The sequence below is a fragment of the Pungitius pungitius genome, chromosome 1 (genome assembly GCF_949316345.1).
Source record: "Pungitius pungitius chromosome 1, fPunPun2.1, whole genome shotgun sequence".
Taxonomy (NCBI): domain Eukaryota; kingdom Metazoa; phylum Chordata; class Actinopteri; order Perciformes; family Gasterosteidae; genus Pungitius; species Pungitius pungitius.
This window is the reverse complement of record NC_084900.1, coordinates 3,828,032-3,852,084: the sequence shown is the minus strand read 5'-3', so window position 1 is coordinate 3,852,084 and position 24,053 is coordinate 3,828,032. Positions and strand designations below refer to the sequence as shown.

The following is a 24,053-nucleotide window of genomic DNA, read 5'->3' as shown; positions in this document are numbered from 1 at the left end:
GATAAAAAATATGCACTCGCCATATGTTATTGAAGTATACTCATTTCTTAAATGACTGGTGGGAGCGGGCTCCCTATCGTGCCTAATTACCGAAGGGCCTCCCACGACGGTCTCTGTGGCGCAATTGGTCAGCGCGTTCGGCTGTTAACCGAAAGGTTGGTGGTTCAAGCCCACCCAGGGACGTTTTGAGGAGAAAAAATATGCACTCGCCATATGTTATTGAAGTATACTCATTTCTTAAATGACTGGTGGGAGCGGGCTCCCTATCGTGCCTAATTACCGAAGGGCCTCCCACGACGGTCTCTGTGGCGCAATTGGTCAGCGCGTTCGGCTGTTAACCGAAAGGTTGGTGGTTCAAGCCCACCCAGGGACGTTTTGAGGAGAAAAAATATGCACTCACCATATGTTATTGAAGTATACTCATTTCTTAAATGACTGGTGGGAGCGGGCTCCCTATCGTGCCTAATTACCGAAGGGCCTCTCACGACGGTCTCTGTGGCGCAATTGGTCAGCGCGTTCGGCTGTTAACCGAAAGGTTGGTGGTTCAAGCCCACCCAGGGACGTTTTGAGGAGATAAAAATGTGCACGTGCTTTTTAAATATACTCATTTCTTAATTGACTGGTGGGAGCGGCCTCCCTATTGTGCCTAATTACCGAAGGGCCTCTCCTAACGGTCTCTGTGGCGCAATTGGTCAGCGCGTTAGGCTGTTAACCGAAAGGTTGGTCGTTCAAGCCCACCCAGGGACGTGATGAGGAGATAAAACTATGCACATGCTTTTTAAATATACTCATTTCTTAATTGACTGGTGGGAGCGGCCTCCCTATCGTGCCTAATTACCGAAGGGCCTCTCACGACGGTCTCTGTGGCGCAATTGGTCAGCGCGTTCGGCTGTTAACCGAAAGGTTGGTCGTTCAAGCCCACCCAGGGACGTGATGAGGAGATAAAACTATGCACATGCTTTTTAAATATACTCATTTCTTAATTGACTGGTGGGAGCGGCCTCCCTATCGTGCCTAATTACCGAAGGGCCTCTCCTAACGGTCTCTGTGGCGCAATTGGTCAGCGCGTTCGGCTGTTAACCGAAAGGTTGGTGGTTCAATCCCACCCAGGGACGTTTTGAGGAGAAAAAATATGCACTCGCCATATGTTATTGAAGTATACTAATTTCTTAATTGACTGGTGGGAGCGGCCTCCCTATTGTGCTTAATTACCGAAAGGCCTCTCACGACGGTCTCTGTGGCGCAATTGGTCAGCGCGTTCGGCTGTTAACCGAAAGGTTGGTGGTTCAAGCCCACCCAGGGACGTGTTGAGGAGATAAAACTATGCACATGCTTTTTAAATATACTCATTTCTTAATTGACTGGTGGGAGCGGCCTCCCTATCGTGCCTTATTACCGAAGTGCCTCTCACAACGGTCTCTGTGGCGCAATTGGTCAGCGAATTGGTCAGAGAAAAAAATGTGCACATGGTTTTAAAAATATACTCAATTCTTAAATGACTGGTGGGAGCGGCCTCCCTATTGTGCCTAATTACCGAAGGGCCTCTCCTAACGGTCTCTGTGGCGCAATTGGTCAGCGCGTTCGGCTGTTAACCGAAAGGTTGGTGGTTCAAGCCCACCCAGCGACGTTTTGAGGAGAAAAAATATGCACTCGCCATATGTTATTGAAGTATACTCATTTCTTAAATGACTGGTGGGAGCGGGCTCCCTATCGTGCCTAATTACCGAAGGGCCTCCCACGACGGTCTCTGTGGCGCAATTGGTCAGCGCGTTCGGCTGTTAACCGAAAGGTTGGTGGTTCAAGCCCACCCAGGGACGTTTTGAGGAGATAAAACTATGCACATGCTTTTTAAATATACTCATTTCTTAATTGACTGGTGGGAGCGGCCTCCCTATCGTGCCTAATTACCGAAGGGCCTCTCCTAACGGTCTCTGTGGCGCAATTGGTCAGCGCGTTCGGCTGTTAACCGAAAGGATGGTGGTTCAAGCCCACCCAGGGACGTGATGAGGAGAAAAAAATGTGCACATGGTTTTAAAAATATACTCAATTCTTAAATGACTGGTGGGAGCGGCCTCCCTATTGTGCCTAATTACCGAAGGGCCTCTCACGACGGTCTCTGTGGCGCAATTGGTCAGCGCGTTCGGCTGTTAACCGAAAGGTTGGTGGTTCAAGCCCACCCAGGGACGTTTTGAGGAGAAAAAATATGCACTCGCCATATGTTATTGAAGTATACTCATTTCTTAAATGACTGGTAGGAGCGGCCTCCCTATTGTGCCTAATTACGGAAGGGCCTCTCACAACGGTCTCTGTGGCGCAATTGGTCAGCGCGTTCGGCTGTTAACCGAAAGGATGGTGGTTCAAGCCCACCCAGGGACGTGTTGAGGAGATAAAACTATGCACATGCTTTTTAAATATACTCATTTCTTAATTGACTGGTGGGAGCGGCCTCCCTATCGTGCCTAATTACCGAAGGGCCTCTCCTAACGGTCTCTGTGGCGCAATTGGTCAGCGCGTTCGGTTGTTAACCGAAAGGATGGTGGTTCAAGCCCACCCAGGGACGTGATGAGGAGAAAAAAATGTGCACATGGTTTTAAAAATATACTCAATCCTTAAATGACTGGTGGGAGCGGCCTCCCTATTGTGCCTAATTACCGAAGGGCCTCTCACAACGGTCTCTATGGCGCAATTGGTCAGCGCGTTCGGCTGTTAACCGAAAGGATGGTGGTTCAAGCCCACCCAGGGACGTGATGAGGAGAAAAAAATGTGCACATGGTTTTAAAAATATACTCAATTCTTAAATGACTGGTGGGAGCGGCCTCCCTATTGTGCCTAATTACCGAAGGGCCTCTCCTAACGGTCTCTGTGGCGCAATTGGTCAGCGCGGTCGGCTGTTAACCGAAAGGTTGGTGGTTCAAGCCCACCCAGGGACGTTTTGAGGAGAAAAAATATGTACTCGCCATATGTTATTGAAGTATACTCATTTCTTAAATGACTGGTGGGAGCGGGCTCCCTATCGTGCCTAATTACCGAAGGGCCTCCCACGACGGTCTCTGTGGCGCAATTGGTCAGCGCGTTCGGCTGTTAACCGAAAGGTTGGTGGTTCAAGCCCACCCAGGGACGTTTTGAGGAGAAAAAATATGCACTCACCATATGTTATTGAAGTATACTCATTTCTTAAATGACTGGTGGGAGCGGGCTCCCTTTCGTGCCTAATTACCGAAGGGCCTCCCACGACGGTCTCTGTGGCGCAATTGGTCAGCGCGTTCGGCTGTTAACCGAAAGGTTGGTCGTTCAAGCCCACCCAGGGACGTGATGAGGAGATAAAACTATGCACATGCTTTTTAAATATACTCATTTCTTAATTGACTGGTGGGAGCGGCCTCCCTATTGTGCCTAATTACCGAAGGGCCTCTCCTAACGGTCTCTGTGGCGCAATTGGTCAGCGCGTTAGGCTGTTAACCGAAAGGTTGGTCGTTCAAGCCCACCCAGGGACGTGATGAGGAGATAAAACTATGCACATGCTTTTTAAATATACTCATTTCTTAATTGACTGGTGGGAGCGGCCTCCCTATCGTGCCTAATTACCGAAGGGCCTCTCACGACGGTCTCTGTGGCGCAATTGGTCAGCGCGTTCGGCTGTTAACCGAAAGGTTGGTCGTTCAAGCCCACCCAGGGACGTGATGAGGAGATAAAACTATGCACATGCTTTTTAAATATACTCATTTCTTAATTGACTGGTGGGAGCGGCCTCCCTATCGTGCCTAATTACCGAAGGGCCTCTCCTAACGGTCTCTGTGGCGCAATTGGTCAGCGCGTTCGGCTGTTAACCGAAAGGTTGGTGGTTCAATCCCACCCAGGGACGTTTTGAGGAGAAAAAATATGCACTCGCCATATGTTATTGAAGTATACTAATTTCTTAATTGACTGGTGGGAGCGGCCTCCCTATTGTGCTTAATTACCGAAAGGCCTCTCACGACGGTCTCTGTGGCGCAATTGGTCAGCGCGTTCGGCTGTTAACCGAAAGGTTGGTGGTTCAAGCCCACCCAGGGACGTGTTGAGGAGATAAAACTATGCACATGCTTTTTAAATATACTCATTTCTTAATTGACTGGTGGGAGCGGCCTCCCTATCGTGCCTTATTACCGAAGTGCCTCTCACAACGGTCTCTGTGGCGCAATTGGTCAGCGAATTGGTCAGAGAAAAAAATGTGCACATGGTTTTAAAAATATACTCAATTCTTAAATGACTGGTGGGAGCGGCCTCCCTATTGTGCCTAATTACCGAAGGGCCTCTCCTAACGGTCTCTGTGGCGCAATTGGTCAGCGCGTTCGGCTGTTAACCGAAAGGTTGGTGGTTCAAGCCCACCCAGGGACGTTTTGAGGAGAAAAAATATGCACTCGCCATATGTTATTGAAGTATACTCATTTCTTAAATGACTGGTGGGAGCGGGCTCCCTATCGTGCCTAATTACCGAAGGGCCTCCCACGACGGTCTCTGTGGCGCAATTGGTCAGCGCGTTCGGCTGTTAACCGAAAGGTTGGTGGTTCAAGCCCACCCAGGGACGTTTTGAGGAGATAAAACTATGCACATGCTTTTTAAATATACTCATTTCTTAATTGACTGGTGGGAGCGGCCTCCCTATCGTGCCTAATTACCGAAGGGCCTCTCCTAACGGTCTCTGTGGCGCAATTGGTCAGCGCGTTCGGCTGTTAACCGAAAGGATGGTGGTTCAAGCCCACCCAGGGACGTGATGAGGAGAAAAAAATGTGCACATGGTTTTAAAAATATACTCAATTCTTAAATGACTGGTGGGAGCGGCCTCCCTATTGTGCCTAATTACCGAAGGGCCTCTCACGACGGTCTCTGTGGCGCAATTGGTCAGCGCGTTCGGCTGTTAACCGAAAGGTTGGTGGTTCAAGCCCACCCAGGGACGTTTTGAGGAGATAAAACTATGCACATGCTTTTTAAATATACTAATTTCTTAATTGACTGGTGGGAGCGGCCTCCCTATCGTGCCTTATTACCGAAGTGCCTCTCACAACGGTCTCTGTGGCGCAATTGGTCAGCGCGTTCGGCTGTTAACCGAAAGGTTGGTGGTTCAATCCCACCCAGGGACGTTTTGAGGAGAAAAAATATGCACTCGCCATATGTTATTGAAGTATACTAATTTCTTAATTGACTGGTGGGAGCGGCCTCCCTATTGTGCTTAATTACCGAAAGGCCTCTCACGACGGTCTCTGTGGCGCAATTGGTCAGCGCGTTCGGCTGTTAACCGAAAGGTTGGTGGTTCAAGCCCACCCAGGGACGTGTTGAGGAGATAAAACTATGCACATGCTTTTTAAATATACTAATTTCTTAATTGACTAGTGGGAGCGGCCTCCCTATCGTGCCTTATTACCGAAGTGCCTCTCACAACGGTCTCTGTGGCGCAATTGGTCAGCGAATTGGTCAGAGAAAAAAATGTGCACATGGTTTTAAAAATATACTCAATTCTTAAATGACTGGTGGGAGCGGCCTCCCTATTGTGCCTAATTACCGAAGGGCCTCTCCTAACGGTCTCTGTGGCGCAATTGGTCAGCGCGTTCGGCTGTTAACCGAAAGGTTGGTGGTTCAAGCCCACCCAGGGACGTTTTGAGGAGAAAAAATATGCACTCGCCATATGTTATTGAAGTATACTCATTTCTTAAATGACTGGTGGGAGCGGGCTCCCTATCGTGCCTAATTACCGAAGGGCCTCCCACGACGGTCTCTGTGGCGCAATTGGTCAGCGCGTTCGGCTGTTAACCGAAAGGTTGGTGGTTCAAGCCCACCCAGGGACGTTTTGAGGAGATAAAACTATGCACATGCTTTTTAAATATACTCATTTCTTAATTGACTGGTGGGAGCGGCCTCCCTATCGTGCCTAATTACCGAAGGGCCTCTCCTAACGGTCTCTGTGGCGCAATTGGTCAGCGCGTTCGGCTGTTAACCGAAAGGATGGTGGTTCAAGCCCACCCAGGGACGTGATGAGGAGAAAAAAATGTGCACATGGTTTTAAAAATATACTCAATTCTTAAATGACTGGTGGGAGCGGCCTCCCTATTGTGCCTAATTACCGAAGGGCCTCTCACGACGGTCTCTGTGGCGCAATTGGTCAGCGCGTTCGGCTGTTAACCGAAAGGTTGGTGGTTCAAGCCCACCCAGGGACGTTTTGAGGAGATAAAACTATGCACATGCTTTTTAAATATACTAATTTCTTAATTGACTGGTGGGAGCGGCCTCCCTATCGTGCCTTATTACCGAAGTGCCTCTCACAACGGTCTCTGTGGCGCAATTGGTCAGCGCGTTCGGCTGTTAACCGAAAGGATGGTGGTTCAAGCCCACCCACGGACGTGATGAGGAGAAAAAAATGTGCACATGGTTTTAAAAATATACTCAATCCTTAAATGACTGGTGGGAGCGGCCTCCCTATTGTGCCTAATTACCGAAGGGCCTCTCACAACGGTCTCTATGGCGCAATTGGTCAGCGCGTTCGGCTGTTAACCGAAAGGATGGTGGTTCAAGCCCACCCAGGGACGTGATGAGGAGAAAAAAATGTGCACATGGTTTTAAAAATATACTCAATTCTTAAATGACTGGTGGGAGCGGCCTCCCTATTGTGCCTAATTACCGAAGGGCCTCTCCTAACGGTCTCTGTGGCGCAATTGGTCAGCGCGGTCGGCTGTTAACCGAAAGGTTGGTGGTTCAAGCCCACCCAGGGACGTTTTGAGGAGAAAAAATATGTACTCGCCATATGTTATTGAAGTATACTCATTTCTTAAATGACTGGTGGGAGCGGGCTCCCTATCGTGCCTAATTACCGAAGGGCCTCCCACGACGGTCTCTGTGGCGCAATTGGTCAGCGCGTTCGGCTGTTAACCGAAAGGTTGGTGGTTCAAGCCCACCCAGGGACGTTTTGAGGAGAAAAAATATGCACTCACCATATGTTATTGAAGTATACTCATTTCTTAAATGACTGGTGGGAGCGGGCTCCCTTTCGTGCCTAATTACCGAAGGGCCTCCCACGACGGTCTCTGTGGCGCAATTGGTCAGCGCGTTCGGCTGTTAACCGAAAGGTTGGTGGTTCAAGCCCACCCAGGGACGTTTTGAGGAGATAAAACTATGCACATGCTTTTTAAATATACTAATTTCTTAATTGACTGGTGGGAGCGGCCTCCCTATTGTGCCTAATTACCGAAGTGCCTCTCCTAACGGTCTCTGTGGCGCAATTGGTCAGCGCGTTCGGCTGTTAACCGAAAGGATGGTGGTTCAAGCCCACCCAGGGACGTGAGGAGGAGAAAAAAATGTGCACATGGTTTTAAAAATATACTCAATTCTTAAATGACTGGTGGGAGCGGCCTCCCTATTGTGCCTAATTACCGAAGGGCCTCTCACGACGGTCTCTGTGGCGCAATTGGTCAGCGCGTTCGGCTGTTAACCGAAAGGTTGGTCGTTCAAGCCCACCCAGGGACGTGATGAGGAGATAAAACTATGCACATGCTTTTTAAATATACTCATTTCTTAATTGACTGGTGGGAGCGGCCTCCCTATCGTGCCTAATTACCGAAGGGCCTCTCACGACGGTCTCTGTGGCGCAATTGGTCAGCGCGTTCGGCTGTTAACCGAAAGGTTGGTCGTTCAAGCCCACCCAGGGACGTGATGAGGAGATAAAACTATGCACATGCTTTTTAAATATACTCATTTCTTAATTGACTGGTGGGAGCGGCCTCCCTATCGTGCCTAATTACCGAAGGGCCTCTCCTAACGGTCTCTGTGGCGCAATTGGTCAGCGCGTTCGGCTGTTAACCGAAAGGTTGGTGGTTCAATCCCACCCAGGGACGTTTTGAGGAGAAAAAATATGCACTCGCCATATGTTATTGAAGTATACTAATTTCTTAATTGACTGGTGGGAGCGGCCTCCCTATTGTGCTTAATTACCGAAAGGCCTCTCACGACGGTCTCTGTGGCGCAATTGGTCAGCGCGTTCGGCTGTTAACCGAAAGGTTGGTGGTTCAAGCCCACCCAGGGACGTGTTGAGGAGATAAAACTATGCACATGCTTTTTAAATATACTAATTTCTTAATTGACTGGTGGGAGCGGCCTCCCTATCGTGCCTTATTACCGAAGTGCCTCTCACAACGGTCTCTGTGGCGCAATTGGTCAGCGCGTTCGGCTGTTAACCGAAAGGTTGGTGGTTCAATCCCACCCAGGGACGTTTTGAGGAGAAAAAATATGCACTCGCCATATGTTATTGAAGTATACTAATTTCTTAATTGACTGGTGGGAGCGGCCTCCCTATTGTGCTTAATTACCGAAAGGCCTCTCACGACGGTCTCTGTGGCGCAATTGGTCAGCGCGTTCGGCTGTTAACCGAAAGGTTGGTGGTTCAAGCCCACCCAGGGACGTGTTGAGGAGATAAAACTATGCACATGCTTTTTAAATATACTAATTTCTTAATTGACTGGTGGGAGCGGCCTCCCTATCGTGCCTTATTACCGAAGTGCCTCTCACAACGGTCTCTGTGGCGCAATTGGTCAGCGAATTGGTCAGAGAAAAAAATGTGCACATGGTTTTAAAAATATACTCAATTCTTAAATGACTGGTGGGAGCGGCCTCCCTATTGTGCCTAATTACCGAAGGGCCTCTCCTAACGGTCTCTGTGGCGCAATTGGTCAGCGCGTTCGGCTGTTAACCGAAAGGTTGGTGGTTCAAGCCCACCCAGGGACGTTTTGAGGAGAAAAAATATGCACTCGCCATATTTTATTGAAGTATACTCATTTCTTAAATGACTGGTGGGAGCGGGCTCCCTATCGTGCCTAATTACCGAAGGGCCTCCCACGACGGTCTCTGTGGCGCAATTGGTCAGCGCGTTCGGCTGTTAACCGAAAGGTTGGTGGTTCAAGCCCACCCAGGGACGTTTTGAGGAGAAAAAATATGCACTCACCATATGTTATTGAAGTATACTCATTTCTTAAATGACTGGTGGGAGCGGGCTCCCTTTCGTGCCTAATTACCGAAGGGCCTCTCCTAGCGGTCTCTGTGGCGCAATTGGTCAGCGCGTTCGGCTGTTAACCGAAAGGTTGGTGGTTCAAGCCCACCCAGGGACGTTTTGAGGAGATAAAACTATGCACATGCTTTTTAAATATACTAATTTCTTAATTGACTGGTGGGAGCGGCCTCCCTATTGTGCCTAATTACCGAAGTGCCTCTCCTAACGGTCTCTGTGGCGCAATTGGTCAGCGCGTTCGGCTGTTAACCGAAAGGATGGTGGTTCAAGCCCACCCAGGGACGTGAGGAGGAGAAAAAAATGTGCACATGGTTTTAAAAATATACTCAATTCTTAAATGACTGGTGGGAGCGGCCTCCCTATTGTGCCTAATTACCGAAGGGCCTCTCACGACGGTCTCTGTGGCGCAATTGGTCAGCGCGTTCGGCTGTTAACCGAAAGGTTGGTCGTTCAAGCCCACCCAGGGACGTGATGAGGAGATAAAACTATGCACATGCTTTTTAAATATACTCATTTCTTAATTGACTGGTGGGAGCGGCCTCCCTATCGTGCCTAATTACCGAAGGGCCTCTCACGACGGTCTCTGTGGCGCAATTGGTCAGCGCGTTCGGCTGTTAACCGAAAGGTTGGTCGTTCAAGCCCACCCAGGGACGTGATGAGGAGATAAAACTATGCACATGCTTTTTAAATATACTCATTTCTTAATTGACTGGTGGGAGCGGCCTCCCTATCGTGCCTAATTACCGAAGGGCCTCTCCTAACGGTCTCTGTGGCGCAATTGGTCAGCGCGTTCGGCTGTTAACCGAAAGGTTGGTGGTTCAATCCCACCCAGGGACGTTTTGAGGAGAAAAAATATGCACTCGCCATATGTTATTGAAGTATACTAATTTCTTAATTGACTGGTGGGAGCGGCCTCCCTATTGTGCTTAATTACCGAAAGGCCTCTCACGACGGTCTCTGTGGCGCAATTGGTCAGCGCGTTCGGCTGTTAACCGAAAGGTTGGTGGTTCAAGGCCACCCAGGGACGTGTTGAGGAGATAAAAATGTGCACATGGTTTTAAAAATATACTCAATTCTTAAATGACTGGTGGGAGCGGCCTCCCTATTGTGCCTAATTACCGAAGGGCCTCTCCTAACGGTCTCTGTGGCGCAATTGGTCAGCGCGTTCGGCTGTTAACCGAAAGGTTGGTGGTTCAAGCCCACCCAGGGACGTTTTGAGGAGAAAAAATATGCACTCGCCATATGTTATTGAAGTATACTCATTTCTTAAATGACTGGTGGGAGCGGGCTCCCTATCGTGCCTAATTACCGAAGGGCCTCCCACGACGGTCTCTGTGGCGCAATTGGTCAGCGCGTTCGGCTGTTAACCGAAAGGTTGGTGGTTCAAGCCCACCCAGGGACGTTTTGAAGAGAAAAAATATGCACTCGCCATATGTTATTGAAGTATACTAATTTCTTAATTGACTGGTGGGAGCGGCCTCCCTATTGTGCTTAATTACCGAAAGGCCTCTCACGACGGTCTCTGTGGCGCAATTGGTCAGCGCGTTCGGCTGTTAACCGAAAGGTTGGTGGTTCAAGCCCACCCAGGGACGTGTTGAGGAGATAAAACTATGCACATGCTTTTTAAATATACTAATTTCTTAATTGACTGGTGGGAGCGGCCTCCCTATCGTGCCTTATTACCGAAGTGCCTCTCACAACGGTCTCTGTGGCGCAATTGGTCAGCGCGTTCGGCTGTTAACCGAAAGGTTGGTGGTTCAATCCCACCCAGGGACGTTTTGAGGAGAAAAAATATGCACTCGCCATATGTTATTGAAGTATACTAATTTCTTAATTGACTGGTGGGAGCGGCCTCCCTATTGTGCTTAATTACCGAAAGGCCTCTCACGACGGTCTCTGTGGCGCAATTGGTCAGCGCGTTCGGCTGTTAACCGAAAGGTTGGTGGTTCAAGCCCACCCAGGGACGTGTTGAGGAGATAAAACTATGCACATGCTTTTTAAATATACTAATTTCTTAATTGACTGGTGGGAGCGGCCTCCCTATCGTGCCTTATTACCGAAGTGCCTCTCACAACGGTCTCTGTGGCGCAATTGGTCAGCGAATTGGTCAGAGAAAAAAATGTGCACATGGTTTTAAAAATATACTCAATTCTTAAATGACTGGTGGGAGCGGCCTCCCTATTGTGCCTAATTACCGAAGGGCCTCTCCTAACGGTCTCTGTGGCGCAATTGGTCAGCGCGTTCGGCTGTTAACCGAAAGGTTGGTGGTTCAAGCCCACCCAGGGACGTTTTGAGGAGAAAAAATATGCACTCGCCATATTTTATTGAAGTATACTCATTTCTTAAATGACTGGTGGGAGCGGGCTCCCTATCGTGCCTAATTACCGAAGGGCCTCCCACGACGGTCTCTGTGGCGCAATTGGTCAGCGCGTTCGGCTGTTAACCGAAAGGTTGGTGGTTCAAGCCCACCCAGGGACGTTTTGAGGAGAAAAAATATGCACTCACCATATGTTATTGAAGTATACTCATTTCTTAAATGACTGGTGGGAGCGGGCTCCCTTTCGTGCCTAATTACCGAAGGGCCTCTCCTAGCGGTCTCTGTGGCGCAATTGGTCAGCGCGTTCGGCTGTTAACCGAAAGGTTGGTGGTTCAAGCCCACCCAGGGACGTTTTGAGGAGATAAAACTATGCACATGCTTTTTAAATATACTAATTTCTTAATTGACTGGTGGGAGCGGCCTCCCTATTGTGCCTAATTACCGAAGTGCCTCTCCTAACGGTCTCTGTGGCGCAATTGGTCAGCGCGTTCGGCTGTTAACCGAAAGGATGGTGGTTCAAGCCCACCCAGGGACGTGAGGAGGAGAAAAAAATGTGCACATGGTTTTAAAAATATACTCAATTCTTAAATGACTGGTGGGAGCGGCCTCCCTATTGTGCCTAATTACCGAAGGGCCTCTCACGACGGTCTCTGTGGCGCAATTGGTCAGCGCGTTCGGCTGTTAACCGAAAGGTTGGTCGTTCAAGCCCACCCAGGGACGTGATGAGGAGATAAAACTATGCACATGCTTTTTAAATATACTCATTTCTTAATTGACTGGTGGGAGCGGCCTCCCTATCGTGCCTAATTACCGAAGGGCCTCTCACGACGGTCTCTGTGGCGCAATTGGTCAGCGCGTTCGGCTGTTAACCGAAAGGTTGGTCGTTCAAGCCCACCCAGGGACGTGATGAGGAGATAAAACTATGCACATGCTTTTTAAATATACTCATTTCTTAATTGACTGGTGGGAGCGGCCTCCCTATCGTGCCTAATTACCGAAGGGCCTCTCCTAACGGTCTCTGTGGCGCAATTGGTCAGCGCGTTCGGCTGTTAACCGAAAGGTTGGTGGTTCAATCCCACCCAGGGACGTTTTGAGGAGAAAAAATATGCACTCGCCATATGTTATTGAAGTATACTAATTTCTTAATTGACTGGTGGGAGCGGCCTCCCTATTGTGCTTAATTACCGAAAGGCCTCTCACGACGGTCTCTGTGGCGCAATTGGTCAGCGCGTTCGGCTGTTAACCGAAAGGTTGGTGGTTCAAGGCCACCCAGGGACGTGTTGAGGAGATAAAAATGTGCACATGGTTTTAAAAATATACTCAATTCTTAAATGACTGGTGGGAGCGGCCTCCCTATTGTGCCTAATTACCGAAGGGCCTCTCCTAACGGTCTCTGTGGCGCAATTGGTCAGCGCGTTCGGCTGTTAACCGAAAGGTTGGTGGTTCAAGCCCACCCAGGGACGTTTTGAGGAGAAAAAATATGCACTCGCCATATGTTATTGAAGTATACTCATTTCTTAAATGACTGGTGGGAGCGGGCTCCCTATCGTGCCTAATTACCGAAGGGCCTCCCACGACGGTCTCTGTGGCGCAATTGGTCAGCGCGTTCGGCTGTTAACCGAAAGGTTGGTGGTTCAAGCCCACCCAGGGACGTTTTGAAGAGAAAAAATATGCACTCGCCATATGTTATTGAAGTATACTAATTTCTTAATTGACTGGTGGGAGCGGCCTCCCTATTGTGCTTAATTACCGAAAGGCCTCTCACGACGGTCTCTGTGGCGCAATTGGTCAGCGCGTTCGGCTGTTAACCGAAAGGTTGGTGGTTCAAGCCCACCCAGGGACGTGTTGAGGAGATAAAACTATGCACATGCTTTTTAAATATACTAATTTCTTAATTGACTGGTGGGAGCGGCCTCCCTATCGTGCCTAATTACCGAAGGGCCTCTCACGACGGTCTCTGTGGCGCAATTGGTCAGCGCGTTCGGCTGTTAACCGAAAGGTTGGTCGTTCAAGCCCACCCAGGGACGTGATGAGGAGATAAAACTATGCACATGCTTTTTAAATATACTCATTTCTTAATTGACTGGTGGGAGCGGCCTCCCTATCGTGCCTAATTACCGAAGGGCCTCTCCTAACGGTCTCTGTGGCGCAATTGGTCAGCGCGTTCGGCTGTTAACCGAAAGGTTGGTGGTTCAATCCCACTCAGGGACGTTTTGAGGAGAAAAAATATGCACTCGCCATATGTTATTGAAGTATACTAATTTCTTAACCGAAAGGTTGGTGGTTCAAGCCCACCCAGGGACGTTTTGAGGAGATAAAACTATGCACATGCTTTTTAAATATACTAATTTCTTAATTGACTGGTGGGAGCGGCCTCCCTATTGTGCCTAATTACCGAAGGGCCTCTCACGACGGTCTCTGTGGCGCAATTGGTCAGCGCGTTCGGCTGTTAACCGAAAGGTTGGTGGTTCAAGCCCACCCAGGGACGTTTTGAGGAGAAAAAATATGCACTCGCCATATGTTATTGAAGTATACTCATTTCTTAAATGACTGGTGGGAGCGGGCTCCCTATCGTGCCTAATTACCGAAGGGCCTCTCCTAACGGTCTCTGTGGCGCAATTGGTCAGCGCGTTCGGCTGTTAACCGAAAGGTTGGTGGTTCAAGCCCACCCAGGGACGTTTTGAGGAGAAAAAATATGCACTCGCCATATTTTATTGAAGTATACTCATTTCTTAAATGACTGGTGGGAGCGGGCTCCCTATCGTGCCTAATTACCGAAGGGCCTCCCACGACGGTCTCTGTGGCGCAATTGGTCAGCGCGTTCGGCTGTTAACCGAAAGGTTGGTGGTTCAAGCCCACCCAGGGACGTTTTGAGGAGAAAAAATATGCACTCACCATATGTTATTGAAGTATACTCATTTCTTAAATGACTGGTGGGAGCGGGCTCCCTTTCGTGCCTAATTACCGAAGGGCCTCTCCTAGCGGTCTCTGTGGCGCAATTGGTCAGCGCGTTCGGCTGTTAACCGAAAGGTTGGTGGTTCAAGCCCACCCAGGGACGTGTTGAGGAGATAAAACTATGCACATGCTTTTTAAATATACTAATTTCTTAATTGACTGGTAAGAGCGGCCTCCCTATCGTGCCTTATTACCGAAGTGCCTCTCACAACGGTCTCTGTGGCGCAATTGGTCAGCGCGTTCGGCTGTTAACCGAAAGGATGGTGGTTCAAGCCCACCCACGGACGTGATGAGGAGAAAAAAATGTGCACATGGTTTTAAAAATATACTCAATTCTTAAATGACTGGTGGGAGCGGCCTCCCTATTGTGCCTAATTACGGAAGGGCCTCTCACAACGGTCTCTGTGGCGCAATTGGTCAGCGCGTTCGGCTGTTAACCGAAAGGATGGTGGTTCAAGCCCACCCAGGGACGTGTTGAGGAGATAAAACTATGCACATGCTTTTTAAATATACTCATTTCTTAATTGACTGGTGGGAGCGGCCTCCCTATCGTGCCTAATTACCGAAGGGCCTCTCCTAACGGTCTCTGTGGCGCAATTGGTCAGCGCGTTCGGTTGTTAACCGAAAGGATGGTGGTTCAAGCCCACCCAGGGACGTGATGAGGAGAAAAAAATGTGCACATGGTTTTAAAAATATACTCAATTCTTAAATGACTGGTGGGAGCGGCCTCCCTATTGTGCCTAATTACCGAAGGGCCTCTCACGACGGTCTCTGTGGCGCAATTGGTCAGCGCGTTCGGCTGTTAACCGAAAGGATGGTGGTTCAAGCCCACCCAGGGACGTGATGAGGAGAAAAAAATGTGCACATGGTTTTAAAAATATACTCAATTCTTAAATGACTGGTGGGAGCGGCCTCCCTATTGTGCCTAATTACCGAAGGGCCTCTCCTAATGGTCTCTGTGGCGCAATTGGTCAGCGCGTTTGGCTGTTAACCGAAAGGTTGGTGGTTCAAGCCCACCCAGGGACGTTTTGAGGAGAAAAAATATGCACTCGCCATATGTTATTGAAGTATACTCATTTCTTAAATGACTGGTGGGAGCGGGCTCCCTATCGTGCCTAATTACCGAAGGGCCTCCCACGACGGTCTCTGTGGCGCAATTGGTCAGCGCGTTCGGCTGTTAACCGAAAGGTTGGTGGTTCAAGCCCACCCAGGGACGTTTTGAGGAGAAAAAATATGCACTCGCCATATGTTATTGAAGTATACTCATTTCTTAAATGACTGGTGGGAGCGGGCTCCCTATCGTGCCTAATTACCGAAGGGCCTCCCACGACGGTCTCTGTGGCGCAATTGGTCAGCGCGTTCGGCTGTTAACCGAAAGGTTGGTGGTTCAAGCCCACCCAGGGACGTTTTGAGGAGAAAAAATATGCACTCACCATATGTTATTGAAGTATACTCATTTCTTAAATGACTGGTGGGAGCGGGCTCCCTATCGTGCCTAATTACCGAAGGGCCTCTCACGACGGTCTCTGTGGCGCAATTGGTCAGCGCGTTCGGCTGTTAACCGAAAGGTTGGTGGTTCAAGCCCACCCAGGGACGTTTTGAGGAGATAAAAATGTGCACATGCTTTTTAAATATACTCATTTCTTAATTGACTGGTGGGAGCGGCCTCCCTATTGTGCCTAATTACCGAAGGGCCTCTCCTAACGGTCTCTGTGGCGCAATTGGTCAGCGCGTTCGGCTGTTAACCGAAAGGTTGGTGGTTCAATCCCACCCAGGGACGTTTTGAGGAGAAAAAATATGCACTCGCCATATGTTATTGAAGTATACTAATTTCTTAATTGACTGGTGGGAGCGGCCTCCCTATTGTGCTTAATTACCGAAAGGCCTCTCACGACGGTCTCTGTGGCGCAATTGGTCAGCGCGTTCAGCTGTTAACCGAAAGGTTGGTGGTTCAAGCCCACCCAGGGACGTGTTGAGGAGATAAAACTATGCACATGCTTTTTAAATATACTAATTTCTTAATTGACTGGTGGGAGCGGCCTCCCTATTGTGCCTAATTACCGAAGGGCCTCTCCTAACGGTCTCTGTGGCGCAATTGGTCAGCGCGTTCGGCTGTTAACCGAAAGGTTGGTGGTTCAATCCCACCCAGGGACGTTTTGAGGAGAAAAAATATGCACTCGCCATATGTTATTGAAGTATACTAATTTCTTAATTGACTGGTGGGAGCGGCCTCCCTATTGTGCTTAATTACCGAAAGGCCTCTCACGACGGTCTCTGTGGCGCAATTGGTCAGCGCGTTCGGCTGTTAACCGAAAGGTTGGTGGTTCAAGCCCACCCAGGGACGTGTTGAGGAGATAAAACTATGCACATGCTTTTTAAATATACTAATTTCTTAATTGACTGGTGGGAGCGGCCTCCCTATCGTGCCTTATTACCGAAGTGCCTCTCACAACGGTCTCTGTGGCGCAATTGGTCAGCGAATTGGTCAGAGAAAAAAATGTGCACATGGTTTTAAAAATATACTCAATTCTTAAATGACTGGTGGGAGCGGCCTCCCTATTGTGCCTAATTACCGAAGGGCCTCTCCTAACGGTCTCTGTGGCGCAATTGGTCAGCGCGTTCGGCTGTTAACCGAAAGGTTGGTGGTTCAAGCCCACCCAGGGACGTTTTGAGGAGAAAAAATATGCACTCGCCATATGTTATTGAAGTATACTCATTTCTTAAATGACTGGTGGGAGCGGGCTCCCTATCGTGCCTAATTACCGAAGGGCCTCCCACGACGGTCTCTGTGGCGCAATTGGTCAGCGCGTTCGGCTGTTAACCGAAAGGTTGGTGGTTCAAGCCCACCCAGGGACGTTTTGAGGAGATAAAACTATGCACATGCTTTTTAAATATACTCATTTCTTAATTGACTGGTGGGAGCGGCCTCCCTATCGTGCCTAATTACCGAAGGGCCTCTCCTAACGGTCTCTGTGGCGCAATTGGTTAGCGCGTTCGGCTGTTAACCGAAAGGATGGTGGTTCAAGCCCACCCAGGGACGTGATGAGGAGAAAAAAATGTGCACATGGTTTTAAAAATATACTCAATTCTTAAATGACTGGTGGGAGCGGCCTCCCTATTGTGCCTAATTACCGAAGGGCCTCTCACGACGGTCTCTGTGGCGCAATTGGTCAGCGCGTTCGGCTGTTAACCGAAAGGTTGGTGGTTCAAGCCCACCCAGGGACGTTTTGAGGAGATAAAACTATGCACATGCTTTTTAAATATACTAATTTCTTAATTGACTGGTGGGAGCGGCCTCCCTATCGTGCCTTATTACCGAAGTGCCTCTCACAACGGTCTCTGTGGCGCAATTGGTCAGCGCGTTCGGCTGTTAACCGAAAGGTTGGTGGTTCAATCCCACCCAGGGACGTTTTGAGGAGAAAAAATATGCACTCGCCATATGTTATTGAAGTATACTAATTTCTTAATTGACTGGTGGGAGCGGCCTCCCTATTGTGCTTAATTACCGAAAGGCCTCTCACGACGGTCTCTGTGGCGCAATTGGTCAGCGCGTTCGGCTGTTAACCGAAAGGTTGGTGGTTCAAGCCCACCCAGGGACGTGTTGAGGAGATAAAACTATGCACATGCTTTTTAAATATACTAATTTCTTAATTGACTGGTGGGAGCGGCCTCCCTATCGTGCCTTATTACCGAAGTGCCTCTCACAACGGTCTCTGTGGCGCAATTGGTCAGCGAATTGGTCAGAGAAAAAAATGTGCACATGGTTTTAAAAATATACTCAATTCTTAAATGACTGGTGGGAGCGGCCTCCCTATTGTGCCTAATTACCGAAGGGCCTCTCCTAACGGTCTCTGTGGCGCAATTGGTCAGCGCGTTCGGCTGTTAACCGAAAGGTTGGTGGTTCAAGCCCACCCAGGGACGTTTTGAGGAGAAAAAATATGCACTCGCCATATTTTATTGAAGTATACTCATTTCTTAAATGACTGGTGGGAGCGGGCTCCCTATCGTGCCTAATTACCGAAGGGCCTCCCACGACGGTCTCTGTGGCGCAATTGGTCAGCGCGTTCGGCTGTTAACCGAAAGGTTGGTGGTTCAAGCCCACCCAGGGACGTTTTGAGGAGAAAAAATATGCACTCACCATATGTTATTGAAGTATACTCATTTCTTAAATGACTGGTGGGAGCGGGCTCCCTTTCGTGCCTAATTACCGAAGGGCCTCTCCTAGCGGTCTCTGTGGCGCAATTGGTCAGCGCGTTCGGCTGTTAACCGAAAGGTTGGTGGTTCAAGCCCACCCAGGGACGTTTTGAGGAGATAAAACTATGCACATGCTTTTTAAATATACTAATTTCTTAATTGACTGGTGGGAGCGGCCTCCCTATTGTGCCTAATTACCGAAGTGCCTCTCCTAACGGTCTCTGTGGCGCAATTGGTCAGCGCGTTCGGCTGTTAACCGAAAGGATGGTGGTTCAAGCCCACCCAGGGACGTGAGGAGGAGAAAAAAATGTGCACATGGTTTTAAAAATATACTCAATTCTTAAATGACTGGTGGGAGCGGCCTCCCTATTGTGCCTAATTACCGAAGGGCCTCTCACGACGGTCTCTGTGGCGCAATTGGTCAGCGCGTTCGGCTGTTAACCGAAAGGTTGGTCGTTCAAGCCCACCCAGGGACGTGATGAGGAGATAAAACTATGCACATGCTTTTTAAATATACTCATTTCTTAATTGACTGGTGGGAGCGGCCTCCCTATCGTGCCTAATTACCGAAGGGCCTCTCACGACGGTCTCTGTGGCGCAATTGGTCAGCGCGTTCGGCTGTTAACCGAAAGGTTGGTCGTTCAAGCCCACCCAGGGACGTGATGAGGAGATAAAACTATGCACATGCTTTTTAAATATACTCATTTCTTAATTGACTGGTGGGAGCGGCCTCCCTATCGTGCCTAATTACCGAAGGGCCTCTCCTAACGGTCTCTGTGGCGCAATTGGTCAGCGCGTTCGGCTGTTAACCGAAAGGTTGGTGGTTCAATCCCACCCAGGGACGTTTTGAGGAGAAAAAATATGCACTCGCCATATGTTATTGAAGTATACTAATTTCTTAATTGACTGGTGGGAGCGGCCTCCCTATTGTGCTTAATTACCGAAAGGCCTCTCACGACGGTCTCTGTGGCGCAATTGGTCAGCGCGTTCGGCTGTTAACCGAAAGGTTGGTGGTTCAAGGCCACCCAGGGACGTGTTGAGGAGATAAAAATGTGCACATGGTTTTAAAAATATACTCAATTCTTAAATGACTGGTGGGAGCGGCCTCCCTATTGTGCCTAATTACGGAAGGGCCTCTCACAACGGTCTCTGTGGCGCAATTGGTCAGCGCGTTCGGCTGTTAACCGAAAGGATGGTGGTTCAAGCCCACCCAGGGACGTGATGAGGAGAAAAAAATGTGCACATGGTTTTAAAAATATACTCAATTCTTAAATGACTGGTGGGAGCGGCCTCCCTATTGTGCCTAATTACCGAAGGGCCTCTCCTAACGGTCTCTGTGGCGCAATTGGTCAGCGCGTTCGGCTGTTAACCGAAAGGTTGGTGGTTCAAGCCCACCCAGGGACGTTTTGAGGAGAAAAAATATGCACTCGCCATATGTTATTGAAGTATACTCATTTCTTAAATGACTGGTGGGAGCGGGCTCCCTATCGTGCCTAATTACCGAAGGGCCTCCCACGACGGTCTCTGTGGCGCAATTGGTCAGCGCGTTCGGCTGTTAACCGAAAGGTTGGTGGTTCAAGCCCACCCAGGGACGTTTTGAAGAGAAAAAATATGCACTCGCCATATGTTATTGAAGTATACTAATTTCTTAATTGACTGGTGGGAGCGGCCTCCCTATTGTGCTTAATTACCGAAAGGCCTCTCACGACGGTCTCTGTGGCGCAATTGGTCAGCGCGTTCGGCTGTTAACCGAAAGGTTGGTGGTTCAAGCCCACCCAGGGACGTGTTGAGGAGATAAAACTATGCACATGCTTTTTAAATATACTAATTTCTTAATTGACTGGTGGGAGCGGCCTCCCTATCGTGCCTAATTACCGAAGGGCCTCTCACGACGGTCTCTGTGGCGCAATTGGTCAGCGCGTTCGGCTGTTAACCGAAAGGTTGGTCGTTCAAGCCCACCCAGGGACGTGATGAGGAGATAAAACTATGCACATGCTTTTTAAATATACTCATTTCTTAATTGACTGGTGGGAGCGGCCTCCCTATCGTGCCTAATTACCGAAGGGCCTCTCCTAACGGTCTCTGTGGCGCAATTGGTCAGCGCGTTCGGCTGTTAACCGAAAGGTTGGTGGTTCAATCCCACTCAGGGACGTTTTGAGGAGAAAAAATATGCACTCGCCATATGTTATTGAAGTATACTAATTTCTTAACCGAAAGGTTGGTGGTTCAAGCCCACCCAGGGACGTTTTGAGGAGATAAAACTATGCACATGCTTTTTAAATATACTAATTTCTTAATTGACTGGTGGGAGCGGCCTCCCTATTGTGCCTAATTACCGAAGGGCCTCTCACGACGGTCTCTGTGGCGCAATTGGTCAGCGCGTTCGGCTGTTAACCGAAAGGTTGGTGGTTCAAGCCCACCCAGGGACGTTTTGAGGAGAAAAAATATGCACTCGCCATATGTTATTGAAGTATACTCATTTCTTAAATGACTGGTGGGAGCGGGCTCCCTATCGTGCCTAATTACCGAAGGGCCTCTCCTAACGGTCTCTGTGGCGCAATTGGTCAGCGCATTCGGCTGTTAACCGAAAGGTTGGTGGTTCAAGCCCACCCAGGGACGTTTTGAGGAGAAAAAATATGCACTCGCCATATTTTATTGAAGTATACTCATTTCTTAAATGACTGGTGGGAGCGGGCTCCCTATCGTGCCTAATTACCGAAGGGCCTCCCACGACGGTCTCTGTGGCGCAATTGGTCAGCGCGTTCGGCTGTTAACCGAAAGGTTGGTGGTTCAAGCCCACCCAGGGACGTTTTGAGGAGAAAAAATATGCACTCACCATATGTTATTGAAGTATACTCATTTCTTAAATGACTGGTGGGAGCGGGCTCCCTTTCGTGCCTAATTACCGAAGGGCATCTCCTAGCGGTCTCTGTGGCGCAATTGGTCAGCGCGTTCGGCTGTTAACCGAAAGGTTGGTGGTTCAAGCCCACCCAGGGACGTTTTGAGGAGATAAAACTATGCACATGCTTTTTAAATATACTAATTTCTTAATTGACTGGTGGGAGCGGCCTCCCTATTGTGCCTAATTACCGAAGTGCCTCTCCTAACGGTCTCTGTGGCGCAATTGGTCAGCGCGTTCGGCTGTTAACCGAAAGGATGGTGGTTCAAGCCCACCCAGGGACGTGAGGAGGAGAAAAAAATGTGCACATGGTTTTAAAAATATACTCAATTCTTAAATGACTGGTGGGAGCGGCCTCCCTATTGTGCCTAATTACCGAAGGGCCTCTCACGACGGTCTCTGTGGCGCAATTGGTCAGCGCGTTCGGCTGTTAACCGAAAGGTTGGTCGTTCAAGCCCACCCAGGGACGTGATGAGGAGATAAAACTATGCACATGCTTTTTAAATATACTCATTTCTTAATTGACTGGTGGGAGCGGCCTCCCTATCGTGCCTAATTACCGAAGGGCCTCTCACGACGGTCTCTGTGGCGCAATTGGTCAGCGCGTTCGGCTGTTAACCGAAAGGTTGGTCGTTCAAGCCCACCCAGGGACGTGATGAGGAGATAAAACTATGCACATGCTTTTTAAATATACTCATTTCTTAATTGACTGGTGGGAGCGGCCTCCCTATCGTGCCTAATTACCGAAGGGCCTCTCCTAACGGTCTCTGTGGCGCAATTGGTCAGCGCGTTCGGCTGTTAACCGAAAGGTTGGTGGTTCAATCCCACCCAGGGACGTTTTGAGGAGAAAAAATATGCACTCGCCATATGTTATTGAAGTATACTAATTTCTTAATTGACTGGTGGGAGCGGCCTCCCTATTGTGCTTAATTACCGAAAGGCCTCTCACGACGGTCTCTGTGGCGCAATTGGTCAGCGCGTTCGGCTGTTAACCGAAAGGTTGGTGGTTCAAGGCCACCCAGGGACGTGTTGAGGAGATAAAAATGTGCACATGGTTTTAAAAATATACTCAATTCTTAAATGACTGGTGGGAGCGGCCTCCCTATTGTGCCTAATTACGGAAGGGCCTCTCACAACGGTCTCTGTGGCGCAATTGGTCAGCGCGTTCGGCTGTTAACCGAAAGGATGGTGGTTCAAGCCCACCCAGGGACGTGATGAGGAGAAAAAAATGTGCACATGGTTTTAAAAATATACTCAATTCTTAAATGACTGGTGGGAGCGGCCTCCCTATTGTGCCTAATTACCGAAGGGCCTCTCCTAACGGTCTCTGTGGCGCAATTGGTCAGCGCGTTCGGCTGTTAACCGAAAGGTTGGTGGTTCAAGCCCACCCAGGGACGTTTTGAGGAGAAAAAATATGCACTCGCCATATGTTATTGAAGTATACTCATTTCTTAAATGACTGGTGGGAGCGGGCTCCCTATCGTGCCTAATTACCGAAGGGCCTCCCACGACGGTCTCTGTGGCGCAATTGGTCAGCGCGTTCGGCTGTTAACCGAAAGGTTGGTGGTTCAAGCCCACCCAGGGACGTTTTGAAGAGAAAAAATATGCACTCGCCATATGTTATTGAAGTATACTAATTTCTTAATTGACTGGTGGGAGCGGCCTCCCTATTGTGCTTAATTACCGAAAGGCCTCTCACGACGGTCTCTGTGGCGCAATTGGTCAGCGCGTTCGGCTGTTAACCGAAAGGTTGGTGGTTCAAGCCCACCCAGGGACGTGTTGAGGAGATAAAACTATGCACATGCTTTTTAAATATACTAATTTCTTAATTGACTGGTGGGAGCGGCCTCCCTATCGTGCCTAATTACCGAAGGGCCTCTCACGACGGTCTCTGTGGCGCAATTGGTCAGCGCGTTCGGCTGTTAACCGAAAGGTTGGTCGTTCAAGCCCACCCAGGGACGTGATGAGGAGATAAAACTATGCACATGCTTTTTAAATATACTCATTTCTTAATTGACTGGTGGGAGCGGCCTCCCTATCGTGCCTAATTACCGAAGGGCCTCTCCTAACGGTCTCTGTGGCGCAATTGGTCAGCGCGTTCGGCTGTTAACCGAAAGGTTGGTGGTTCAATCCCACTCAGGGACGTTTTGAGGAGAAAAAATATGCACTCGCCATATGTTATTGAAGTATACTAATTTCTTAACCGAAAGGTTGGTGGTTCAAGCCCACCCAGGGACGTTTTGAGGAGATAAAACTATGCACATGCTTTTTAAATATACTAATTTCTTAATTGACTGGTGGGAGCGGCCTCCCTATTGTGCCTAATTACCGAAGGGCCTCTCACGACGGTCTCTGTGGCGCAATTGGTCAGCGCGTTCGGCTGTTAACCGAAAGGTTGGTGGTTCAAGCCCACCCAGGGACGTTTTGAGGAGAAAAAATATGCACTCGCCATATGTTATTGAAGTATACTCATTTCTTAAATGACTGGTGGGAGCGGGCTCCCTATCGTGCCTAATTACCGAAGGGCCTCCCACGACGGTCTCTGTGGCGCAATTGGTCAGCGCGTTCGGCTGTTAACCGAAAGGTTGGTGGTTTAAGCCCACCCAGGGACGTTTTGAGGAGAAAAAATATGCACTCACCATATGTTATTGAAGTATACTCAT

At 49.1% G+C, this 24,053-nt stretch overlaps 84 non-coding genes across 84 annotated transcripts; all 84 read left to right on the top strand.

Annotated features, from left to right (window-relative positions):
- Positions 1-109: 109 nt before the first annotated feature.
- Positions 110-183, top strand: trnan-guu (transfer RNA asparagine (anticodon GUU)). The gene has a single exon. It is a non-coding gene; the product is annotated as a tRNA-Asn (tRNA).
- A 116-nt stretch (positions 184-299) lies between these two features.
- trnan-guu (transfer RNA asparagine (anticodon GUU)) lies at positions 300-373 on the top strand. The gene has a single exon. It is a non-coding gene; the product is annotated as a tRNA-Asn (tRNA).
- A 116-nt stretch (positions 374-489) lies between these two features.
- trnan-guu (transfer RNA asparagine (anticodon GUU)) lies at positions 490-563 on the top strand. The gene has a single exon. It is a non-coding gene; the product is annotated as a tRNA-Asn (tRNA).
- A 478-nt stretch (positions 564-1,041) lies between these two features.
- trnan-guu (transfer RNA asparagine (anticodon GUU)) lies at positions 1,042-1,115 on the top strand. The gene has a single exon. It is a non-coding gene; the product is annotated as a tRNA-Asn (tRNA).
- A 116-nt stretch (positions 1,116-1,231) lies between these two features.
- Positions 1,232-1,305, top strand: trnan-guu (transfer RNA asparagine (anticodon GUU)). The gene has a single exon. It is a non-coding gene; the product is annotated as a tRNA-Asn (tRNA).
- Positions 1,306-1,743: 438 nt separating this feature from the next.
- Positions 1,744-1,817, top strand: trnan-guu (transfer RNA asparagine (anticodon GUU)). The gene has a single exon. It is a non-coding gene; the product is annotated as a tRNA-Asn (tRNA).
- Positions 1,818-1,927: 110 nt separating this feature from the next.
- trnan-guu (transfer RNA asparagine (anticodon GUU)) lies at positions 1,928-2,001 on the top strand. Its single transcript has one exon. It is a non-coding gene; the product is annotated as a tRNA-Asn (tRNA).
- Positions 2,002-2,112: 111 nt separating this feature from the next.
- trnan-guu (transfer RNA asparagine (anticodon GUU)) lies at positions 2,113-2,186 on the top strand. The gene has a single exon. It is a non-coding gene; the product is annotated as a tRNA-Asn (tRNA).
- Positions 2,187-2,302: 116 nt separating this feature from the next.
- On the top strand, positions 2,303-2,376 carry trnan-guu (transfer RNA asparagine (anticodon GUU)). Its single transcript has one exon. It is a non-coding gene; the product is annotated as a tRNA-Asn (tRNA).
- A 670-nt stretch (positions 2,377-3,046) lies between these two features.
- trnan-guu (transfer RNA asparagine (anticodon GUU)) lies at positions 3,047-3,120 on the top strand. The gene has a single exon. It is a non-coding gene; the product is annotated as a tRNA-Asn (tRNA).
- Positions 3,121-3,788: 668 nt separating this feature from the next.
- Positions 3,789-3,862, top strand: trnan-guu (transfer RNA asparagine (anticodon GUU)). The gene has a single exon. It is a non-coding gene; the product is annotated as a tRNA-Asn (tRNA).
- Positions 3,863-3,978: 116 nt separating this feature from the next.
- Positions 3,979-4,052, top strand: trnan-guu (transfer RNA asparagine (anticodon GUU)). The gene has a single exon. It is a non-coding gene; the product is annotated as a tRNA-Asn (tRNA).
- Positions 4,053-4,300: 248 nt separating this feature from the next.
- Positions 4,301-4,374, top strand: trnan-guu (transfer RNA asparagine (anticodon GUU)). Its single transcript has one exon. It is a non-coding gene; the product is annotated as a tRNA-Asn (tRNA).
- A 116-nt stretch (positions 4,375-4,490) lies between these two features.
- trnan-guu (transfer RNA asparagine (anticodon GUU)) lies at positions 4,491-4,564 on the top strand. The gene has a single exon. It is a non-coding gene; the product is annotated as a tRNA-Asn (tRNA).
- A 110-nt stretch (positions 4,565-4,674) lies between these two features.
- trnan-guu (transfer RNA asparagine (anticodon GUU)) lies at positions 4,675-4,748 on the top strand. The gene has a single exon. It is a non-coding gene; the product is annotated as a tRNA-Asn (tRNA).
- Positions 4,749-4,859: 111 nt separating this feature from the next.
- On the top strand, positions 4,860-4,933 carry trnan-guu (transfer RNA asparagine (anticodon GUU)). Its single transcript has one exon. It is a non-coding gene; the product is annotated as a tRNA-Asn (tRNA).
- Positions 4,934-5,043: 110 nt separating this feature from the next.
- trnan-guu (transfer RNA asparagine (anticodon GUU)) lies at positions 5,044-5,117 on the top strand. Its single transcript has one exon. It is a non-coding gene; the product is annotated as a tRNA-Asn (tRNA).
- A 116-nt stretch (positions 5,118-5,233) lies between these two features.
- trnan-guu (transfer RNA asparagine (anticodon GUU)) lies at positions 5,234-5,307 on the top strand. Its single transcript has one exon. It is a non-coding gene; the product is annotated as a tRNA-Asn (tRNA).
- A 248-nt stretch (positions 5,308-5,555) lies between these two features.
- On the top strand, positions 5,556-5,629 carry trnan-guu (transfer RNA asparagine (anticodon GUU)). Its single transcript has one exon. It is a non-coding gene; the product is annotated as a tRNA-Asn (tRNA).
- Positions 5,630-5,745: 116 nt separating this feature from the next.
- On the top strand, positions 5,746-5,819 carry trnan-guu (transfer RNA asparagine (anticodon GUU)). The gene has a single exon. It is a non-coding gene; the product is annotated as a tRNA-Asn (tRNA).
- A 110-nt stretch (positions 5,820-5,929) lies between these two features.
- On the top strand, positions 5,930-6,003 carry trnan-guu (transfer RNA asparagine (anticodon GUU)). Its single transcript has one exon. It is a non-coding gene; the product is annotated as a tRNA-Asn (tRNA).
- A 111-nt stretch (positions 6,004-6,114) lies between these two features.
- trnan-guu (transfer RNA asparagine (anticodon GUU)) lies at positions 6,115-6,188 on the top strand. Its single transcript has one exon. It is a non-coding gene; the product is annotated as a tRNA-Asn (tRNA).
- Positions 6,189-6,858: 670 nt separating this feature from the next.
- Positions 6,859-6,932, top strand: trnan-guu (transfer RNA asparagine (anticodon GUU)). Its single transcript has one exon. It is a non-coding gene; the product is annotated as a tRNA-Asn (tRNA).
- A 116-nt stretch (positions 6,933-7,048) lies between these two features.
- Positions 7,049-7,122, top strand: trnan-guu (transfer RNA asparagine (anticodon GUU)). The gene has a single exon. It is a non-coding gene; the product is annotated as a tRNA-Asn (tRNA).
- A 110-nt stretch (positions 7,123-7,232) lies between these two features.
- Positions 7,233-7,306, top strand: trnan-guu (transfer RNA asparagine (anticodon GUU)). Its single transcript has one exon. It is a non-coding gene; the product is annotated as a tRNA-Asn (tRNA).
- Positions 7,307-7,785: 479 nt separating this feature from the next.
- On the top strand, positions 7,786-7,859 carry trnan-guu (transfer RNA asparagine (anticodon GUU)). The gene has a single exon. It is a non-coding gene; the product is annotated as a tRNA-Asn (tRNA).
- A 116-nt stretch (positions 7,860-7,975) lies between these two features.
- On the top strand, positions 7,976-8,049 carry trnan-guu (transfer RNA asparagine (anticodon GUU)). The gene has a single exon. It is a non-coding gene; the product is annotated as a tRNA-Asn (tRNA).
- Positions 8,050-8,159: 110 nt separating this feature from the next.
- On the top strand, positions 8,160-8,233 carry trnan-guu (transfer RNA asparagine (anticodon GUU)). The gene has a single exon. It is a non-coding gene; the product is annotated as a tRNA-Asn (tRNA).
- Positions 8,234-8,349: 116 nt separating this feature from the next.
- Positions 8,350-8,423, top strand: trnan-guu (transfer RNA asparagine (anticodon GUU)). Its single transcript has one exon. It is a non-coding gene; the product is annotated as a tRNA-Asn (tRNA).
- Positions 8,424-8,671: 248 nt separating this feature from the next.
- trnan-guu (transfer RNA asparagine (anticodon GUU)) lies at positions 8,672-8,745 on the top strand. Its single transcript has one exon. It is a non-coding gene; the product is annotated as a tRNA-Asn (tRNA).
- Positions 8,746-8,861: 116 nt separating this feature from the next.
- trnan-guu (transfer RNA asparagine (anticodon GUU)) lies at positions 8,862-8,935 on the top strand. Its single transcript has one exon. It is a non-coding gene; the product is annotated as a tRNA-Asn (tRNA).
- A 116-nt stretch (positions 8,936-9,051) lies between these two features.
- On the top strand, positions 9,052-9,125 carry trnan-guu (transfer RNA asparagine (anticodon GUU)). The gene has a single exon. It is a non-coding gene; the product is annotated as a tRNA-Asn (tRNA).
- Positions 9,126-9,235: 110 nt separating this feature from the next.
- On the top strand, positions 9,236-9,309 carry trnan-guu (transfer RNA asparagine (anticodon GUU)). The gene has a single exon. It is a non-coding gene; the product is annotated as a tRNA-Asn (tRNA).
- Positions 9,310-9,788: 479 nt separating this feature from the next.
- On the top strand, positions 9,789-9,862 carry trnan-guu (transfer RNA asparagine (anticodon GUU)). Its single transcript has one exon. It is a non-coding gene; the product is annotated as a tRNA-Asn (tRNA).
- Positions 9,863-10,163: 301 nt separating this feature from the next.
- trnan-guu (transfer RNA asparagine (anticodon GUU)) lies at positions 10,164-10,237 on the top strand. Its single transcript has one exon. It is a non-coding gene; the product is annotated as a tRNA-Asn (tRNA).
- Positions 10,238-10,353: 116 nt separating this feature from the next.
- trnan-guu (transfer RNA asparagine (anticodon GUU)) lies at positions 10,354-10,427 on the top strand. Its single transcript has one exon. It is a non-coding gene; the product is annotated as a tRNA-Asn (tRNA).
- A 116-nt stretch (positions 10,428-10,543) lies between these two features.
- trnan-guu (transfer RNA asparagine (anticodon GUU)) lies at positions 10,544-10,617 on the top strand. Its single transcript has one exon. It is a non-coding gene; the product is annotated as a tRNA-Asn (tRNA).
- A 110-nt stretch (positions 10,618-10,727) lies between these two features.
- On the top strand, positions 10,728-10,801 carry trnan-guu (transfer RNA asparagine (anticodon GUU)). The gene has a single exon. It is a non-coding gene; the product is annotated as a tRNA-Asn (tRNA).
- A 116-nt stretch (positions 10,802-10,917) lies between these two features.
- trnan-guu (transfer RNA asparagine (anticodon GUU)) lies at positions 10,918-10,991 on the top strand. The gene has a single exon. It is a non-coding gene; the product is annotated as a tRNA-Asn (tRNA).
- Positions 10,992-11,239: 248 nt separating this feature from the next.
- Positions 11,240-11,313, top strand: trnan-guu (transfer RNA asparagine (anticodon GUU)). Its single transcript has one exon. It is a non-coding gene; the product is annotated as a tRNA-Asn (tRNA).
- Positions 11,314-11,429: 116 nt separating this feature from the next.
- trnan-guu (transfer RNA asparagine (anticodon GUU)) lies at positions 11,430-11,503 on the top strand. The gene has a single exon. It is a non-coding gene; the product is annotated as a tRNA-Asn (tRNA).
- A 116-nt stretch (positions 11,504-11,619) lies between these two features.
- On the top strand, positions 11,620-11,693 carry trnan-guu (transfer RNA asparagine (anticodon GUU)). Its single transcript has one exon. It is a non-coding gene; the product is annotated as a tRNA-Asn (tRNA).
- Positions 11,694-11,803: 110 nt separating this feature from the next.
- Positions 11,804-11,877, top strand: trnan-guu (transfer RNA asparagine (anticodon GUU)). The gene has a single exon. It is a non-coding gene; the product is annotated as a tRNA-Asn (tRNA).
- Positions 11,878-12,356: 479 nt separating this feature from the next.
- Positions 12,357-12,430, top strand: trnan-guu (transfer RNA asparagine (anticodon GUU)). Its single transcript has one exon. It is a non-coding gene; the product is annotated as a tRNA-Asn (tRNA).
- A 301-nt stretch (positions 12,431-12,731) lies between these two features.
- trnan-guu (transfer RNA asparagine (anticodon GUU)) lies at positions 12,732-12,805 on the top strand. Its single transcript has one exon. It is a non-coding gene; the product is annotated as a tRNA-Asn (tRNA).
- A 116-nt stretch (positions 12,806-12,921) lies between these two features.
- trnan-guu (transfer RNA asparagine (anticodon GUU)) lies at positions 12,922-12,995 on the top strand. The gene has a single exon. It is a non-coding gene; the product is annotated as a tRNA-Asn (tRNA).
- A 116-nt stretch (positions 12,996-13,111) lies between these two features.
- trnan-guu (transfer RNA asparagine (anticodon GUU)) lies at positions 13,112-13,185 on the top strand. Its single transcript has one exon. It is a non-coding gene; the product is annotated as a tRNA-Asn (tRNA).
- Positions 13,186-13,756: 571 nt separating this feature from the next.
- Positions 13,757-13,830, top strand: trnan-guu (transfer RNA asparagine (anticodon GUU)). Its single transcript has one exon. It is a non-coding gene; the product is annotated as a tRNA-Asn (tRNA).
- Positions 13,831-13,946: 116 nt separating this feature from the next.
- On the top strand, positions 13,947-14,020 carry trnan-guu (transfer RNA asparagine (anticodon GUU)). Its single transcript has one exon. It is a non-coding gene; the product is annotated as a tRNA-Asn (tRNA).
- A 116-nt stretch (positions 14,021-14,136) lies between these two features.
- On the top strand, positions 14,137-14,210 carry trnan-guu (transfer RNA asparagine (anticodon GUU)). Its single transcript has one exon. It is a non-coding gene; the product is annotated as a tRNA-Asn (tRNA).
- Positions 14,211-14,326: 116 nt separating this feature from the next.
- Positions 14,327-14,400, top strand: trnan-guu (transfer RNA asparagine (anticodon GUU)). Its single transcript has one exon. It is a non-coding gene; the product is annotated as a tRNA-Asn (tRNA).
- A 295-nt stretch (positions 14,401-14,695) lies between these two features.
- trnan-guu (transfer RNA asparagine (anticodon GUU)) lies at positions 14,696-14,769 on the top strand. Its single transcript has one exon. It is a non-coding gene; the product is annotated as a tRNA-Asn (tRNA).
- Positions 14,770-15,064: 295 nt separating this feature from the next.
- Positions 15,065-15,138, top strand: trnan-guu (transfer RNA asparagine (anticodon GUU)). The gene has a single exon. It is a non-coding gene; the product is annotated as a tRNA-Asn (tRNA).
- A 301-nt stretch (positions 15,139-15,439) lies between these two features.
- Positions 15,440-15,513, top strand: trnan-guu (transfer RNA asparagine (anticodon GUU)). The gene has a single exon. It is a non-coding gene; the product is annotated as a tRNA-Asn (tRNA).
- A 116-nt stretch (positions 15,514-15,629) lies between these two features.
- On the top strand, positions 15,630-15,703 carry trnan-guu (transfer RNA asparagine (anticodon GUU)). Its single transcript has one exon. It is a non-coding gene; the product is annotated as a tRNA-Asn (tRNA).
- A 116-nt stretch (positions 15,704-15,819) lies between these two features.
- On the top strand, positions 15,820-15,893 carry trnan-guu (transfer RNA asparagine (anticodon GUU)). Its single transcript has one exon. It is a non-coding gene; the product is annotated as a tRNA-Asn (tRNA).
- A 110-nt stretch (positions 15,894-16,003) lies between these two features.
- trnan-guu (transfer RNA asparagine (anticodon GUU)) lies at positions 16,004-16,077 on the top strand. The gene has a single exon. It is a non-coding gene; the product is annotated as a tRNA-Asn (tRNA).
- Positions 16,078-16,377: 300 nt separating this feature from the next.
- trnan-guu (transfer RNA asparagine (anticodon GUU)) lies at positions 16,378-16,451 on the top strand. The gene has a single exon. It is a non-coding gene; the product is annotated as a tRNA-Asn (tRNA).
- A 116-nt stretch (positions 16,452-16,567) lies between these two features.
- trnan-guu (transfer RNA asparagine (anticodon GUU)) lies at positions 16,568-16,641 on the top strand. Its single transcript has one exon. It is a non-coding gene; the product is annotated as a tRNA-Asn (tRNA).
- Positions 16,642-16,889: 248 nt separating this feature from the next.
- On the top strand, positions 16,890-16,963 carry trnan-guu (transfer RNA asparagine (anticodon GUU)). Its single transcript has one exon. It is a non-coding gene; the product is annotated as a tRNA-Asn (tRNA).
- A 116-nt stretch (positions 16,964-17,079) lies between these two features.
- trnan-guu (transfer RNA asparagine (anticodon GUU)) lies at positions 17,080-17,153 on the top strand. Its single transcript has one exon. It is a non-coding gene; the product is annotated as a tRNA-Asn (tRNA).
- A 110-nt stretch (positions 17,154-17,263) lies between these two features.
- trnan-guu (transfer RNA asparagine (anticodon GUU)) lies at positions 17,264-17,337 on the top strand. Its single transcript has one exon. It is a non-coding gene; the product is annotated as a tRNA-Asn (tRNA).
- Positions 17,338-17,448: 111 nt separating this feature from the next.
- Positions 17,449-17,522, top strand: trnan-guu (transfer RNA asparagine (anticodon GUU)). The gene has a single exon. It is a non-coding gene; the product is annotated as a tRNA-Asn (tRNA).
- Positions 17,523-17,632: 110 nt separating this feature from the next.
- trnan-guu (transfer RNA asparagine (anticodon GUU)) lies at positions 17,633-17,706 on the top strand. The gene has a single exon. It is a non-coding gene; the product is annotated as a tRNA-Asn (tRNA).
- A 116-nt stretch (positions 17,707-17,822) lies between these two features.
- Positions 17,823-17,896, top strand: trnan-guu (transfer RNA asparagine (anticodon GUU)). The gene has a single exon. It is a non-coding gene; the product is annotated as a tRNA-Asn (tRNA).
- Positions 17,897-18,144: 248 nt separating this feature from the next.
- trnan-guu (transfer RNA asparagine (anticodon GUU)) lies at positions 18,145-18,218 on the top strand. Its single transcript has one exon. It is a non-coding gene; the product is annotated as a tRNA-Asn (tRNA).
- A 116-nt stretch (positions 18,219-18,334) lies between these two features.
- On the top strand, positions 18,335-18,408 carry trnan-guu (transfer RNA asparagine (anticodon GUU)). The gene has a single exon. It is a non-coding gene; the product is annotated as a tRNA-Asn (tRNA).
- A 116-nt stretch (positions 18,409-18,524) lies between these two features.
- On the top strand, positions 18,525-18,598 carry trnan-guu (transfer RNA asparagine (anticodon GUU)). The gene has a single exon. It is a non-coding gene; the product is annotated as a tRNA-Asn (tRNA).
- A 110-nt stretch (positions 18,599-18,708) lies between these two features.
- On the top strand, positions 18,709-18,782 carry trnan-guu (transfer RNA asparagine (anticodon GUU)). Its single transcript has one exon. It is a non-coding gene; the product is annotated as a tRNA-Asn (tRNA).
- A 479-nt stretch (positions 18,783-19,261) lies between these two features.
- trnan-guu (transfer RNA asparagine (anticodon GUU)) lies at positions 19,262-19,335 on the top strand. Its single transcript has one exon. It is a non-coding gene; the product is annotated as a tRNA-Asn (tRNA).
- A 301-nt stretch (positions 19,336-19,636) lies between these two features.
- trnan-guu (transfer RNA asparagine (anticodon GUU)) lies at positions 19,637-19,710 on the top strand. The gene has a single exon. It is a non-coding gene; the product is annotated as a tRNA-Asn (tRNA).
- Positions 19,711-19,821: 111 nt separating this feature from the next.
- On the top strand, positions 19,822-19,895 carry trnan-guu (transfer RNA asparagine (anticodon GUU)). Its single transcript has one exon. It is a non-coding gene; the product is annotated as a tRNA-Asn (tRNA).
- Positions 19,896-20,011: 116 nt separating this feature from the next.
- Positions 20,012-20,085, top strand: trnan-guu (transfer RNA asparagine (anticodon GUU)). The gene has a single exon. It is a non-coding gene; the product is annotated as a tRNA-Asn (tRNA).
- A 116-nt stretch (positions 20,086-20,201) lies between these two features.
- On the top strand, positions 20,202-20,275 carry trnan-guu (transfer RNA asparagine (anticodon GUU)). Its single transcript has one exon. It is a non-coding gene; the product is annotated as a tRNA-Asn (tRNA).
- Positions 20,276-20,846: 571 nt separating this feature from the next.
- On the top strand, positions 20,847-20,920 carry trnan-guu (transfer RNA asparagine (anticodon GUU)). Its single transcript has one exon. It is a non-coding gene; the product is annotated as a tRNA-Asn (tRNA).
- A 306-nt stretch (positions 20,921-21,226) lies between these two features.
- On the top strand, positions 21,227-21,300 carry trnan-guu (transfer RNA asparagine (anticodon GUU)). Its single transcript has one exon. It is a non-coding gene; the product is annotated as a tRNA-Asn (tRNA).
- A 116-nt stretch (positions 21,301-21,416) lies between these two features.
- On the top strand, positions 21,417-21,490 carry trnan-guu (transfer RNA asparagine (anticodon GUU)). Its single transcript has one exon. It is a non-coding gene; the product is annotated as a tRNA-Asn (tRNA).
- A 110-nt stretch (positions 21,491-21,600) lies between these two features.
- On the top strand, positions 21,601-21,674 carry trnan-guu (transfer RNA asparagine (anticodon GUU)). The gene has a single exon. It is a non-coding gene; the product is annotated as a tRNA-Asn (tRNA).
- Positions 21,675-22,153: 479 nt separating this feature from the next.
- trnan-guu (transfer RNA asparagine (anticodon GUU)) lies at positions 22,154-22,227 on the top strand. The gene has a single exon. It is a non-coding gene; the product is annotated as a tRNA-Asn (tRNA).
- Positions 22,228-22,528: 301 nt separating this feature from the next.
- trnan-guu (transfer RNA asparagine (anticodon GUU)) lies at positions 22,529-22,602 on the top strand. Its single transcript has one exon. It is a non-coding gene; the product is annotated as a tRNA-Asn (tRNA).
- Positions 22,603-22,713: 111 nt separating this feature from the next.
- Positions 22,714-22,787, top strand: trnan-guu (transfer RNA asparagine (anticodon GUU)). Its single transcript has one exon. It is a non-coding gene; the product is annotated as a tRNA-Asn (tRNA).
- Positions 22,788-22,903: 116 nt separating this feature from the next.
- On the top strand, positions 22,904-22,977 carry trnan-guu (transfer RNA asparagine (anticodon GUU)). Its single transcript has one exon. It is a non-coding gene; the product is annotated as a tRNA-Asn (tRNA).
- Positions 22,978-23,093: 116 nt separating this feature from the next.
- trnan-guu (transfer RNA asparagine (anticodon GUU)) lies at positions 23,094-23,167 on the top strand. Its single transcript has one exon. It is a non-coding gene; the product is annotated as a tRNA-Asn (tRNA).
- Positions 23,168-23,738: 571 nt separating this feature from the next.
- trnan-guu (transfer RNA asparagine (anticodon GUU)) lies at positions 23,739-23,812 on the top strand. Its single transcript has one exon. It is a non-coding gene; the product is annotated as a tRNA-Asn (tRNA).
- The last annotated feature ends 241 nt before the right edge of the window (positions 23,813-24,053 follow it).